This window comes from Lepidochelys kempii, chromosome 11 (genome assembly GCF_965140265.1).
Source record: "Lepidochelys kempii isolate rLepKem1 chromosome 11, rLepKem1.hap2, whole genome shotgun sequence".
Lineage (NCBI taxonomy): Eukaryota > Metazoa > Chordata > Testudines > Cheloniidae > Lepidochelys > Lepidochelys kempii.
This window is the reverse complement of record NC_133266.1, coordinates 50,524,106-50,538,072: the sequence shown is the minus strand read 5'-3', so window position 1 is coordinate 50,538,072 and position 13,967 is coordinate 50,524,106. Positions and strand designations below refer to the sequence as shown.

General features: G+C 39.0%; 1 long non-coding RNA gene across 6 annotated transcripts in view; it reads left to right on the top strand.

Annotated features, from left to right (window-relative positions):
• The window catches only part of LOC140895725 (uncharacterized), a 91,834-nt gene that overhangs the window by 11,161 nt on the left and 66,706 nt on the right, over positions 1-13,967 (top strand). The gene's annotated exons all lie outside the window — the stretch shown is intronic.

Below are 13,967 nucleotides of genomic sequence, written 5' to 3'. Positions count from 1 at the left end.
TTTTTATGAATTTCCTCTGAGGAAAAATTGATCTTTTTTTTTAATTGAAAAACAAAAAGTTGTAGATTCTTTTTTTAGTTGAAAAGGTAATTTTTTCCACAACAACCTCTTTCTAAGTGAAAACACAGTTTTTTCCTCTGAATATTTCTACAGAATATTTTTCAGCCAGCCATATATTGTGATCATTTTACCGTGCTAAACTTTAAATCAAGGCAACTTCATTCTTTAGCAAACAAAAAGCATGCCTTTATAAAGAAGGCAATAGCCCTTTCCAGAAAACGACTCTGGATTAGCTGCTTTCAACCATAAGGCAATGAACTGAAATTCAAAAATGAATCAAGTACAAAATAATCGTGTTCCCTATTTTAGTTTGTCAGGATAACCTTAAAGCTCCATGAAGGACATCAATAACGTAATTTCTTTTCAAGTAAGAAAACAATTGCTTCAATCCCCAAACCTCTTTTCACTTGAGAAATATAGTGTAGATCAGTCACCTCTGCAGCATTAGCCATCTAAAATGATTATATCCTTTTAAATTTACAAAACAAATGTAAAGTTTAGCTGGATGTAATCTGAATTTTGGATGACTGGTAGATTATTCATTACTCCTACTGCTCCCTATCTGGTTTGCGTTTTCTTCCAAGCTTTTTATTTTTGTTGGCAGAACAAATATCTATTCTTTCTTAAATGAAAGATTGAGGAAAAAGAGAAAAGTCAAAACTGAGGTAAAACAAGCAACTCTAAATATATCATGCTGTTGAACATAGTCCATTTATTTCTTTCACTCAAGTTGACTTCAGATTTTTTTTTTAAACTGCCATTATGTCTATCTACTACACAGAGATAAATCTCTTAAGTGGTTTCAATGATTTCGTATCAGCATTATTTCTGCTCTTCATCTGACTGCTATTCAGACAATCTAAGAGCATCCAGTAAAGTAATTCAGGATCCGTAGTGATCCTGCATACTTCTAACTCCGTTATCATTAATGGGCATTATTCATGTAAGCCTCCCATGTACAATCATAAGGTTACATCTCTAAATTAAGGAGATATAATTTGATTAAGCCTTAAAAAACTTGTCTTAAGTATTACAGGTACATCATCCCTCAGTTTCATTCCAAGTGCAGTTTAAGAGAGCTTACATTATGTTATCAAATACTGTATATATCTTCTGGAAAACACAAAGTTTTAAACAGCATTTGAAAACTTCATAACATCCTTTAATACAGTCAAGTGATATAACATTTGGCTTCTAAATTTTCTGCATTTTCCCCTCCCACACTTTTCAATCAGTCTTTAGTATACAGGTCATTTTATTGTTGTTTGCCACATGGAGTCATGGTTCTCTGTTCCTAACTTTTCAGTGGAAATGGTTATGAAGCTGGATGACTCAGTGCAGAAGTAAAGTCCATGATCTCTTTCCTCTGTAGGTCATTGTTTGAAACCTAGACAAGGCTGGTAACAACTGAAAATCTTACCATCTAAAGTTTTTTGTTTCTTTTTTCCTAAAAGGCAGTATATCTGTAGTATGTTGGCAGAAGCCTTGCTTCAGCTCTTGGTGGGCACCACACAGCCTACAAAAACTATCCCACATGGTACCCTTATTGGTAATTTTGGCAAATAGGCGAGGACTTAATGGGCATGGAGACTGAACTTCAGTGAAAAATAGATGGTTCTGTGTTCATTCAAACCTTGGCTGAGACTCCAGTGAAGGTCTACGACATATATCCTTCCCCCCTAATCCCTAAAGGACTCCCACTGAGACAAGATCAATAGTAATACTGGCCCAGAGAAGGGGAAGCCTTCTCTTGTCTGATCTGACAAAGGATCCCAGTTTGAGTCTTGGTTGCAATGAACAGGCTGCAATGGCGTCAATGAACATGCATACGCACAAATATGCAGAGGGGTAACTGGTTAAACATGGCTTTTGACTGGCCTCTGTTTGGCAGTTGTAAGATTGTCAATCTTGTATGCTATCCCAGCATAAAATTCACTTCCAATATTTTTTAAAGATGGCTAGGATACCACCAGTAGCTGATAAACTAGAAAGGAATAAAGATTTGTTTTTTGTGTAACATCTTTAATACCAGACAAAGAACAGACCAATATATGGCCTGCTATAGAAGCAGATTGGTTTCCTACCGCACTCTTACTTTCAAAGATTTCCTTGAGACAGAAACAGATCTTTGAAAACTGGGTCACAGGCCATGGAAATATATTTGCTGCTGCAATAAAAAAAAAAAAGGAAGGCTCCTACTGTACTGTAGAATGCATAATTAGCACATAGTCTTTGGGCTTTGTTCTCCTCTCACATGGGTGCAAATGCGGATTCGCTGAAGTCAATGGAGTAAGCAATGTGAACAGCTGCAATAAGCGAGAGGAGAATACAACCCTTTCTGTCTAAGACAGTTGTAAGGACTTAGACTCTTATTGGAAAGATCTTGGTACATGTTTGTGTTTGTTTCAATATAAGTCCTTACCACCAAACTGCCCCCAAAGACTCTATTCACAAAAGAATTCCTCTGAAGTAGGATTTTTACAAGGTTCATTTAGCTGCCTTGTGGCTTCCTTCTTTGGGTCTCTTTCTCACTTCTGCAAATCTTAGTTGAGCAGCCAGAGTCTTTTGAAAGGTCAGCAACTGCTGTAATAAAAACACTTGTGTCATAAATATAAAGGGAAGGGTAAACACCTTTAAAATCCCTCCTGGTCAGAAGAAAAACCCTTTCACCTGTAAAGGGTTAAGAAGCTAGGATAACCTCGCTGGCACTTGACCAAAATGACCAATGAGGAGACAAGATACTTTCAAAGCTGGGGGAGGGGGGGGAAGAGTTCTCTCTGTCTGTGTGATGCTTTTGCCGGGAACAGAAAAGGAACAGAGTCTTAGAATTTAGTAAGTAATCTAGCTAGATATGCATTAGATTCTGTTTTGTTTAAATGGCTGATAAAATAAGCTGTGCTGAATGGAATGTATATTCCTGTTTTTGTGTCTTTTTGTAATTTGAGGTTTTGCCTAGAGGGATTCTCTATGTTTTGAATCTGATTACCCTGTACGGTAGTTACCATCCTGATTTTATAGAGGTGATTCTTTTACTTTTTTCTTCAATTAAAATTCTTCTTTTAAGAACCTGATTACTTTTTCATTGTTCTTCAGATCCAAGGGTTTGGGTCTGTGTTCACCTATGCAAATTGATGAGGATTTTTATCAAGCCTTCCCCAGGAAAGGGGGTGTAGGGCTTGGGGAGGATTTTGAGGGGAAAGACGTTTCCAAGCGGGCTCTTTCCCTGTTATATATTTGTTAGACACTTGGTGGTGGCAGCAATAAAGTCCAAGGGCAAAAAGTAAAATAGTTTGTACCTTGGGGAAATTTTAAAATAAGCTTAAAAATAAGCTTAAAAATAAGCTTAGGGTGTTTTCATGCAGGTCCCCACATCTGTACCCTAGAGTTCAGGGTGGGGAAGGAACCTTGACAGCTTGATTTCCAATCTGGATTGCTTACCTTAACACACAGTGAATCAGTTGGAATATCTCAAAACAAGGCTGTGAAGCTGAGTAATGCTTAGTAATGTTTTTACAAAATTATCAGACTTTGGTTTCCTTAAACTTAGGACAAATGCCAAAAAGCGGTTTACATGTTCGCAGGGTTCATAACTTTGGCTTAGAAAGTTCTGACAGAACAAGTACATTTTGGGATTCTTTAGACATTTGTAGATAGAACTGTATGTTCTTTGTTTTTTTTAAGTCAAAAGTTTAGAAGATTTCCTGGATAAATTCCTTTTGTGATTCTTTTGCTTTGCATTTAGTTTCTTATATAATATACCGTATCTAATTATCTGTTCATTCATATTCTATCATCTTTGTATTCCTGCAAGACATTTCCATGGGATCTTTATTTTTAAGCTTTTTATGCTGGCATTATATTGAAAGAGACACCAGTGAGATTATGAAATGACAGGACAGGTCTCCTCCCTAGAGAAGCAGGTCCTATAATCCTGTACAGAGCTGCCCTTGGGCTCTGCAACCTTTTTGTTTTCTTTTTCCAGTTGTCTGCTGTTACCTGCATGTAAGAACAAATCCAGGAGCCTTGGAATTGTTGGAAGAAATGGCCTCATGCCGTGGTTCTTGGAGGTGTGAAGAGGCATTGCAGAAAGTACTTCAGTGAGGCTAGCCCTTGCTCAGAAATTGAGAACTTTCCACTGATTCATTATTTAGGGTGGCATAGACTGACTTTCGCATAGGCTTGCAGGTGATATAGAGAATACTCCTTCTGTTCCTTAACTCTCTTTTCAATACTGTTCTGTCTTTCTGCCCTCTGACCTTTTGTCCTTTCCCTGCCTTATATTTTCTCCCTTCCATCTTTCCTAAATCTAACCTGTGTTTAACCTTTCCCTGCCATGGCTACTAGAATGCTGGTTCTCACTGAGATGATTTAGCTCTCCTGATGCCAGCAGATGCTTGCAAAAGGTCAAATTCTACCTCTTACACCTTTTGTGAAGTGAGTGAGGTTGTACAAGGGGTAACTGAAGGCAGAATTTAGCTGAAAGATTTAAAGGTGATGTTACCTTGATGCTGTTTAGGAACAATTAAAATTAGGAGTGGAAGATGTTTCACTCACAGCTAGAGAGAAGACCAGGAAACCATCTTAAAAACAAAAAATATTGCACATAAATCTTAATATATACAATTGGACCAGTTTCCAATAATTGTTGGAAGGGACTGTCTTACTATATTTGTGCAGTGCCTAGCACAATGGGGTCCTGATCTCAGATGGGGTCTCTAGGTGCATAAAATAGTTGCATATTTTGTGTTTCTTATTTCTACTTGTAAAATGGTTCTTACTGTGTTCATATTTCCTTATAATTGAGTTAAGTTTCTTCTTCAAAGCATCCCAGCATAAGAATAAACCATGACATTGCATTGGCCTTTTCTAGGTTTTCTTCTATTTGAAGTGGCGTATTTGTGGACTAAGGCAGGAGTTTGCTTTTGGGAAAGAGATAGAGAAGAAACTTTATCCTTAAAGTTTCATTGGTTTGAAAGCACAACATCTGCTATACTCTGAACCTGCTTCAGTACTAATGTCACTGTAGGGAGATCTCTTCTTCTTCTAAATCAGTGCTGCTCTTATCAGTACATGTCAGAAAGATTTGTAGCATTTGGGTAACCAAAGGAAAATTGAGCGATTTAAAAGCATGTTAGAGGAAAAAGTCTGAGAAAACCAAGAACTTATTGATCTTAAAAATCTAATACATTGGACCTCAGGAAAGGACTAATTAGGGAATCAAAACAAATGTTCATTTTCTTTGAAGATATGTTTGGTAGCCATGAGACCTCCAGTCCTACAAGCTGATCCCCTAAGAATGCTTTAGTTCTGCTGAAATTAGAGTAAAATTTGAGCTTGTAACAGAAATCTAGTTAGGACTGAGGCTCTGGAGACACTAGAGTTCCTCTATAACAGGGGTGGCCAAACTTACTGACCCTCTGAGCCAAATACGATAATCTTCAGAAGGTTGAGAGCTGGGCGCACCTGCTGGGGATTGGGGCTTCAGCCCTGCAGAAGGGTCGTGTACCTAGGGTCTTCTGCCCTACAGGGAGGGGGTCTTGGGGCTTCAGCCCCACAGGAGGCATCTGCCGGGCCTCAGGGCTTTAGCCCCGCTCCTGCTGAAGCCCTGAGCCCCAGCAAACTCCTCCTGCAGGGATGAAGTCCTGAGACCACCCTTTCCGCTGGGCACAAGTCCCTAGCCCCACCATCCCACCGCAGGGCAGAAGCCACAAACTCCCCTCCCACCTATCTGGAAGTGGAGAATGTGGGGGCATGATAGGCTCCATGAGCCACACTTTAACTGTAAAAGAGCCCCGGTTTGGCCACCCTATAATTATGCCCTATAATTATGGCTGTCTTCTTCAGAAAACTTCATTTTTTAATGTTTCAGATGTAGATATTTATAAATATTATTTATGAATTCCTGTATACTTACTATGGTGTTATATATCCCCTAAGCACACATTAGGCCACCTGATTATAGATCTGAGCTTTTCCATAAGCACTATGACTGTGTCACTTATTGAGTCTACTCTAGAGGAACCCAAGGGTACTGTATACAAGTTGTAGTCAGATGTAGGACATGTATTTTTTCTTAAGTATTGAGCTATGCTAAATAACTACTATATTACATAAATTTAACCTTGTACTGATTATACTGTATGTCAAAGGTGATGTCTTTTTATATGGCCAGAGCATAGGTAGTAGCTAAGGAATGTATGCTTTAGTTATCCAAAAATGATTTCATTTGCACTCTTCATGTTTTAGTTTCCAGGATACTCATGATATGAGCAGACATAAGGACGTTAATGTAAACCACTTCTAAGGCTAAATTTATTTACTTCCATCCCTTGGAAGCACCTGTTACCTTGGCCAAATAGTTATGGTTGATGCATTTTGTCACAAAGGCCTATGCATTCACTCCCTTCATTCATAAAGCTGGTCTCAAACTTCAGTGAGCCTCCACTTCCACGATCTTTGTCTTCCTGGAATGGAAAAATCCTGCATAGAGGATCATCCGCAGTCTGAATCTTTGATTTCAACTTTGTTTTCCAAGATCTAACATTCTTGAAAAATACTTCAATCACAAAGACACTGAACCTCATGTTTAAAGTGAGTTTTTATTCACATGATGGCAGTTAGAGTAAATTTGAAATATGAACATTTATAGCTCCAGCAAAGATTTTGCCATACAGCAAGAGTGGTTGGGGAGGAAAAGAATCTCAGCAACCTGTCTCCACTGACCCTACTTTATAAGATAGTCTCAGAGGGCCAGTTCCTGTCAGAGAGGAAAGTGCTGCTTAAGTCAGTGTAAACTGCACCATTCTCAAAGGTTGAAACATGTCTATTTCAAACTGAAGCTACACAATCTCATTGCTATTGACCTATCTCCTCTCATCAATATAGTCTTTCATTATCTTTTACCTAAAAGAAGTACTTCAGTAGAGCAGTAGTAAAAGCCCCCACTATCACCAAGACCTTATACAGCACCGAGTTCCATGCCGAAATAGTGCTGTAGGCAAACTAAACCTAATCAGCTCATAGTAAAACAATCTGATTAGCAAAGAATAAATCCTGGTTATAATAACCTTCAAATTGTCTTCTGGGATTCTCCTTCCAGTGTTGTAGTTTTCCATGCAACTGTATGAAATCTATCCCTTTATTCGAAGTGCCTGTATAATGTTGTCCTTCCCCTTCTGGAGTATGAGGTGTGATCTCCTAAAATGGTTGTCCCAATAACTCTTCTAAAAAGCCCCTTCTTTTGATACTCTCTCTTTCTCAGGCAATTTTCCTCCTTCCTTTTGTCTCTAAACTTTTCCAGTATGTGATCTATTTCCATGACCATAAAATCCTCCTCCCCTGCCCCTTGGATCTCCTTCAATCTGGCATTTCTCTTTCTTGCTCCTCTGAAACCAAAGATGCTAATGACATTTTACCAGACAAATCTAAAGGTCTCTCTTCTTTCCTTGTTCACTTAGAAATTTCTGCTGCCTTGGATGGAGTTATGTTTACACCCTACCCGTTTCCTTGCCGAACATCTGTCTTGACTACTACAACCTCTGATTCATGGATGACATCTACTCTTTGCCTTACAGTTCATTGAAAATGTCACTACCAAGATAACTTCCCTCCTCCCCAGCTTGGATAACAGCTCTGCTCTTCAATATCTATATTGGCGTCCTCTCTTTTTCTGCACCTATTAACCTAGCTGACACATTCATAGCATACCATACTAGTCTGAGGGCTATTTCTCCAGCAGCTGTGAAGTGCAAACAAGATTCCCTTGCAAAGCAATTTGATTTTTTCATTTTAGTGCTGGCTATCCATTTAAAATATGGACCTTCACTCCAGTAAATAATATTTTTATTAAGGATAATTATTCTACTATTGATTGTATACTATGGTATCGATACGACTATGATCAATTCGGCTCGAGTGACCAGACTTTTTTACTCCATAGACTTTCCCTGCATTCATCCAAAAAATATGTTACCCTTCAGTCTGCCATTTTCCGCACTGGCCAGGTACAGACAGTTGAGAAGTGCACATCCCTTCGGTTCAGGGGGTGTGGGTCAGGTACAACCAATGGCACACACACACACACTTGTGCCTTTGCCTTTTTCTCTGGTCTCACGGCCGTGTTTTAGAACAGACCAACCAATCAGGGTGGGCCACATTGTTTATGTGGTTGCCCTCATTGTATAATTGATGCATAATTAATTTTTAGGTCTATCTATTTTTTGTAGCCAATTAGATTTTGAATGTGGGTAATTTTGGATTGATAAGTACATAGGAGTCAGCATAAATCGCTATCTGGTCACCTCGTTTCCTGACCACAAGTCACAAGCATAAGCTTTATTTTTGCAAGGCTTGCATTTTGCAGAATACGGAAGTTAGAGGCCTAACATTTGCAATACTTCTATTATGTCAAGCTTGACATGACAGTTGTTCAATTTATTCACACTTAGATTACCTTAGTCTCTTAGATTCACCTCTGAATTTGGCCCACTATGTCCAATATGGCTTCTTCCTATTGTCTTTGTCTTTAGTGGCTGCCATGAAAGTTGAGCTAAGTGCTGGCAGGTAATGTATGATTACTACATGATGCTAGCCAACATTGTCACTTGTTTGCCTCTGGACAAAAAGATTTTCACTTTGTCACTCTTAAGTACAGAATGAAAATTCATCTTTGAGAAAACCCCTGTTGCATATGAATCAAGTCCTCTTTTTAAATGAATATAACGTAGACAATGCCTTCTTATAAAACAGACTATATACCCCATAAACATTCATTAGGACACAAGAAAAGTAGTCAAAATGTAATGTATTTCAAGCCTATAATATTTCATAATTTTTATTTCATTTTAGAAAAATCCGTTGTTATATTGAGACAAATCCTAAATGATTAAACTAATGAACCCTAATGAAACTAATCCTGCTTCCTTCTGTAATGTGTTTACAAGTAAAATTAAAGAACTGCCAACTGATTTATTCTGCCAAGCAAATTGTCTAGCCACAGTGCTATGTAATGAAATACATCAGTCTTGTTTGAAGCAGGAGCAGAAATTGGAGATCAAGCCTGTTGGAAAGACAATGATCTCAGACTTTTCAATTAGTAAATGGATAAGAGAAATATTCCCTGAGGCAGTGGTTCTCAACCAGGTGTCTAGGGATCCCTGGGGGGTTGCGAACAGGTTTCAGGGAGGCCACCAAACAGGACCAGCTTTAGACTCGCTGGGTGAAGCCCCACTGCATGGGGCTGAAGCCCTGAGCCCTGCCACCTGGGGTTGAAGCAGAAGCCTGAGAAACTTAACTTCTCATTGCCCCCTGTGGTTTGGGCCCTGGGCAATTGCTTAATGCCAGCCCTGGCTTTTATATGCAGAAAACCAGATGATGTGGCACAGGTGGGCCATGGAGTTTTTATAGCCTGTCGGGGGGAGGTAAGGTGGGGGAGCTCAGAAAGAAAAAGGTTGAGAGCCCCGCCTGTTGTTTCCTCATCTCGGGTGGAATAACCCAAGCTGCAGCAAAATATAAATGGTGCTATAGCATGAAATGCTAAAAAAGGAAGAGTGCAAAATGAGACCTAGAAGTAAGTAGGAACTATTAAGAAGAAGAACGTAATTCAAGTAATAAATTAGAATTTCAAAGTAAACTTCATTGTCCCTATGCATTCTGGGAAAAAACGTTAGATCATTCTCAAAGAATTAAAAGATAAACCTTTTTTTAATTAAAAAGTTTGTAAACAAAGCGAATAATAAGAAGATGAGACTAATAAGAATATTCACAATACAATTAATATGATCATTCTGCTGGAAAGACTCTTTTCAGTTTTAATGCATTTATTCTGTCTTTTGGCCGAGAAATTGGTGAGTATGCACTTCTAAGGATAAGAATATACCTATATTTCTTAATGTATGGATCGCTGTACACAATTTTGTTCATGAAAAACTGATGCCAGAGACCAAGGCTTGCACAAAAGAATCCTTTGCATTAGGGTGTTCTCTTATTTAAGTAGCCACTTCAGAGTGTCCCATTTGAAGCTGGTGGGCTGCTTCATCAGGAAAGAACCGGTGCCATGCCTCAGGTTGTTCCAGGCCCTTGTCTTGGGGCACAATTTATTATTCAAAACCCCATGAAGGAACACAAAACAAAACCATTCCCCTGGCTAACGCGGGTGGCAGTCCCAAGAGGCCTTTCCTGCTTTTCCGCTCTCAATGTCCTGAAGGAAGTCATACCTAGGCAACCTTTAATCCTTTCCTGGCTGTTACACCAAGGTTTCTAGTACAACTTTTTTAGGTCTTCGGTTAGGGCTTGATCCTGCACCCGTTGAAGTAATGGCAAAGCTCTCATTGATTAAATGGTGCAAGATCAGGCCTTTTAAGATCACTTTTACCGGGCAGCCAATTTTTTTCTGCATCCTTTGGATGGTTACTTGAAGACAAGTTTCACCATATGTTGCATGCTCATGTAACTTGCATTCAGTTACAGTAATTTAGCCTCAATTTAGCATGTTGCATAAGTTTAAGCATCAGTGGGCCTACTCACTAGTTTAGAGGTAGAAAAGTGCTTAAGTACTTTGCTGAATCAGGGCCAAAGTATGTACAGTATTCTTTCTTCTTTTTCCTTTCTATGTATTTCATAAATATTCAATTGGTTTTGTAACACTGCAAAAAAGTAAACAGTCTGAAGAGAGAGGTGCCTGTCACAGTGTCACAACTTTATAATAACTCTCTACAAAAAATGAGAGCTCACCGTGCAGACAGTTTTAACAAATAATGATGAGGGGGGAGGATTCTGTGACCATTGGCTTTCAGCTCCATGAGGAACTACCTTGTACTGTAGAATCATTGGCCCAAACTCCCTCCAGTTCTCTGTCCCCTTTTTTGGTGCTATAAAACTTCCCTAAATGGGTAGGAGGGATTCCAAGGCAATGTAGAGCTGGTGTAGGCCTCCCTCCAGATTTGCATTTCCTTCCTCCAGTCACGCCAATTAGAGCTATGGATCTAGGCCATTAAGAGTTTATTTGGGGTTGGTGTGTGATATTTGTCATTGACAGTTCCATAACTTTTGACTAGCATATACATTTTGATTATCAAATTGATAAAGATGTATTATAGTGCAGCCGTGTCCATTGCTGGCTCGACCTCTGGTGGCCTCTCAGACAGCTTGTGCATTTCCTCTGGTAGGATTGCAACTGGATGGCCCCCAACCACTAATGATAGTATGGCCAGGATAGGATAGAGTTGCAATGTAAACACATACATATGAGTGTTTAAATTCTACAGTTATGTATCTCCACTCGCTGTAAGTGCTTCAGGGCAGAGATTATCTTTTTTGTGTGTTAGAACAGTGCCTTGCAAAATGAGACTGGAGCAACTAGGTGCTACCACAGTACAAAAAATAAATAGTAACATAATAACAGCTCAGCTGACATGAGAAGAAGCATCAAACTCACTGTCTTATTCATAATATAGTCCACATGAAGGATTGATTTTTATGGATTACTTATCAAAGAAAACCTTTGTCAAATGAATATATCCAGTGTAGAGTGGCAGAATATTCATTTCAAAGGTTCATTTTTTCACTTGATTAGAAATTTATGGTTAGTACAGCTGGCTGATAGATTATTTTGTGTGTGTATGTCCTGTAAAAGCATAAAAATCAGTATTTTCCAGAGCCACTTGAATGATAAAAAGAATTACATCGTGCATTTTATTTCCCAATTGAACTTTACCTTTTAAATGAAATTAGACCCAGTCTTGAAACCATTGAAGTCAATGGGAGATTTGCCACTCACTCCAGTGACCGCAGGGCTGGACCTATCACGTTACTGAGTACTTATCAATTAACAGTGTCTTTTATAATCAGACTGTATATTCAAAATAAATGAAGTTTAACCAGATAATGGGCAATATGTGGTTTTGATCAGAAGGTATATAAAGACTCTGAGTGAAAAATCCTGACCCCACTGACGTCAATAGCAAAATTCTTATTGACTACAATGGGATCAGGATTTCATCCTATGTGACGATATGGTATAAAGCCTGTATCATCAGGGGGATGGGGTAACTGCATTATTCACTATTATTATTTTGAGTAATTGGTAAGCAAAAATGTCTGAGCCATCCTCTTTAATGGACAGGGTAATCTTTTCCCCATTCACTAATGACAAATGCTTAGAGACAAGGTAGGTGAGGTAACATCGTTTATTGGACCAACTTCTGTTGGTGAAAAAGACAAGCTTTTGACCTACACAGAACTTAAGGGATTTGGCTTAAACTTCAAAACAAAAGAATTGCCTTTGGACTGAGAGACCAAGCATGGAAACCTTTGCTCCAAAGGACAATTTCTGAGAAAGCGGTGAAAGATTCAAAAGAGGCGCTTAGAATGGAAGTTAGAATGTAATCTGAACTACGGCTTTCTCTCCAATAAAAGCTATAACAAACTGTCTGGAAGCACATGGGCAGTCCCTCTTGCCTATAGAAATCATTGAGACTCTGCAGGTGCCCATCTGTTCGTATTCAATTGCAGGGTCAGAACTTGTATTGAGAAACAACAACCAAATTTTTTAAAAAGTGGCTACTTTCAAGGCTCACAAAAAAGATGGAAAAGTGAGAAATTTAAACCAGCCTTTTGTCCTAACTGTAATATGTTTGTCTTGTGCTGACGACGCATAAAAGATCAGTAAATCTTATTATTTCTCAAACTTCGCGACAAGCATGCCCCATTGTACTAACAAAAAGTGAACGAATAAATAAAAAACGCACGTTTTCCCCATCACTCAGAAGAAAACCAGCTTACTCCTACCACTAGCAAGCCTTTATTCTCAGCTGCAGCAAATTAAAATATATTCTGTGCTGCTGATCTGCTTGAGTTCTCTTGGTGGTTTTTGTAGAATGAATCTCTGCCATTTGACAAAAGTATAGTCTGCTTAATGCATTTGGAAACAATTATGAAGTGAAACTTGTTTCCTACATGAAATAATGAGAATCTTCCCTAAGTGGATTCAGACTGGAGCTGTGTTAAGACTGGCAGCTACAGATTTGTACAGATCTTTTTTTCCATTTTGGATCTAAAGCGCTTTCACCCCACTGAGATTCAGTGGGAGTTGTGAAATCTGGAAAACTCATCTGAAACACTGAAATTATGCATGGTTTCCACCAAGCCTATAAAATTGGGAGCTTCCCCAACTTCCTTCAGGATCATTTCTCCCACAGGCCCAAGTTTCTGATTTTTCTTTGACTCTCCACCTCCCGTGCCCCAAGACAGTGATTGACTAACCAAATTGAGCCCTGTGATTCCATATTCAGCCAACAATCTCAGCCTTATTAAACACAGAGAAAATGTATCCACTTCTCAGTTACAGTAAATGGGGTAGAAATGTCTCCCCATTTGGCATAGAGTCAATATAAGGAATGTACAAGCTCTGCTTCCAGCCCCAGCATAAAGGACGTGTCTGACATAAGTACTAGGTAGATGGAGAGGACAGGGCTATTCTCTACTTACCAGACCCCATAGGGAATCATAGGAAGCAGAGTATATATTAGAGTAGCCTTGAGTCTGCTCTGAATTACAGCTGGGCCTGGCCTTTTGTTTCCTGTGTTGTATTGAAAACTGTAAAAACTACAAGCCATCACTTTAAAACCTAAGGAGTTTACTGTTCTGCTTGCAGGGTAGGGGTTCTGTAAGAAAGCACACAATCCAGAGTCAATATGCAGAAAGCCAGCAGAGTAAAGTGTAAAGAGTAAAGTGTGTGTGTGTGGGGGGGGTGGATGAGTTCTGACTCTCTGTTTTAGGGAGCAGCCTGCTTTGTCTCTCTCTGTTTTGGGGTTCATGTGTGTTATTCTGAATACTAAGAAATAAAGTAGTAGTATGGTACAATCTCCAGTGGGAGTCTTTTATGTTTCCATCAAAATTCTCTGTGTGTA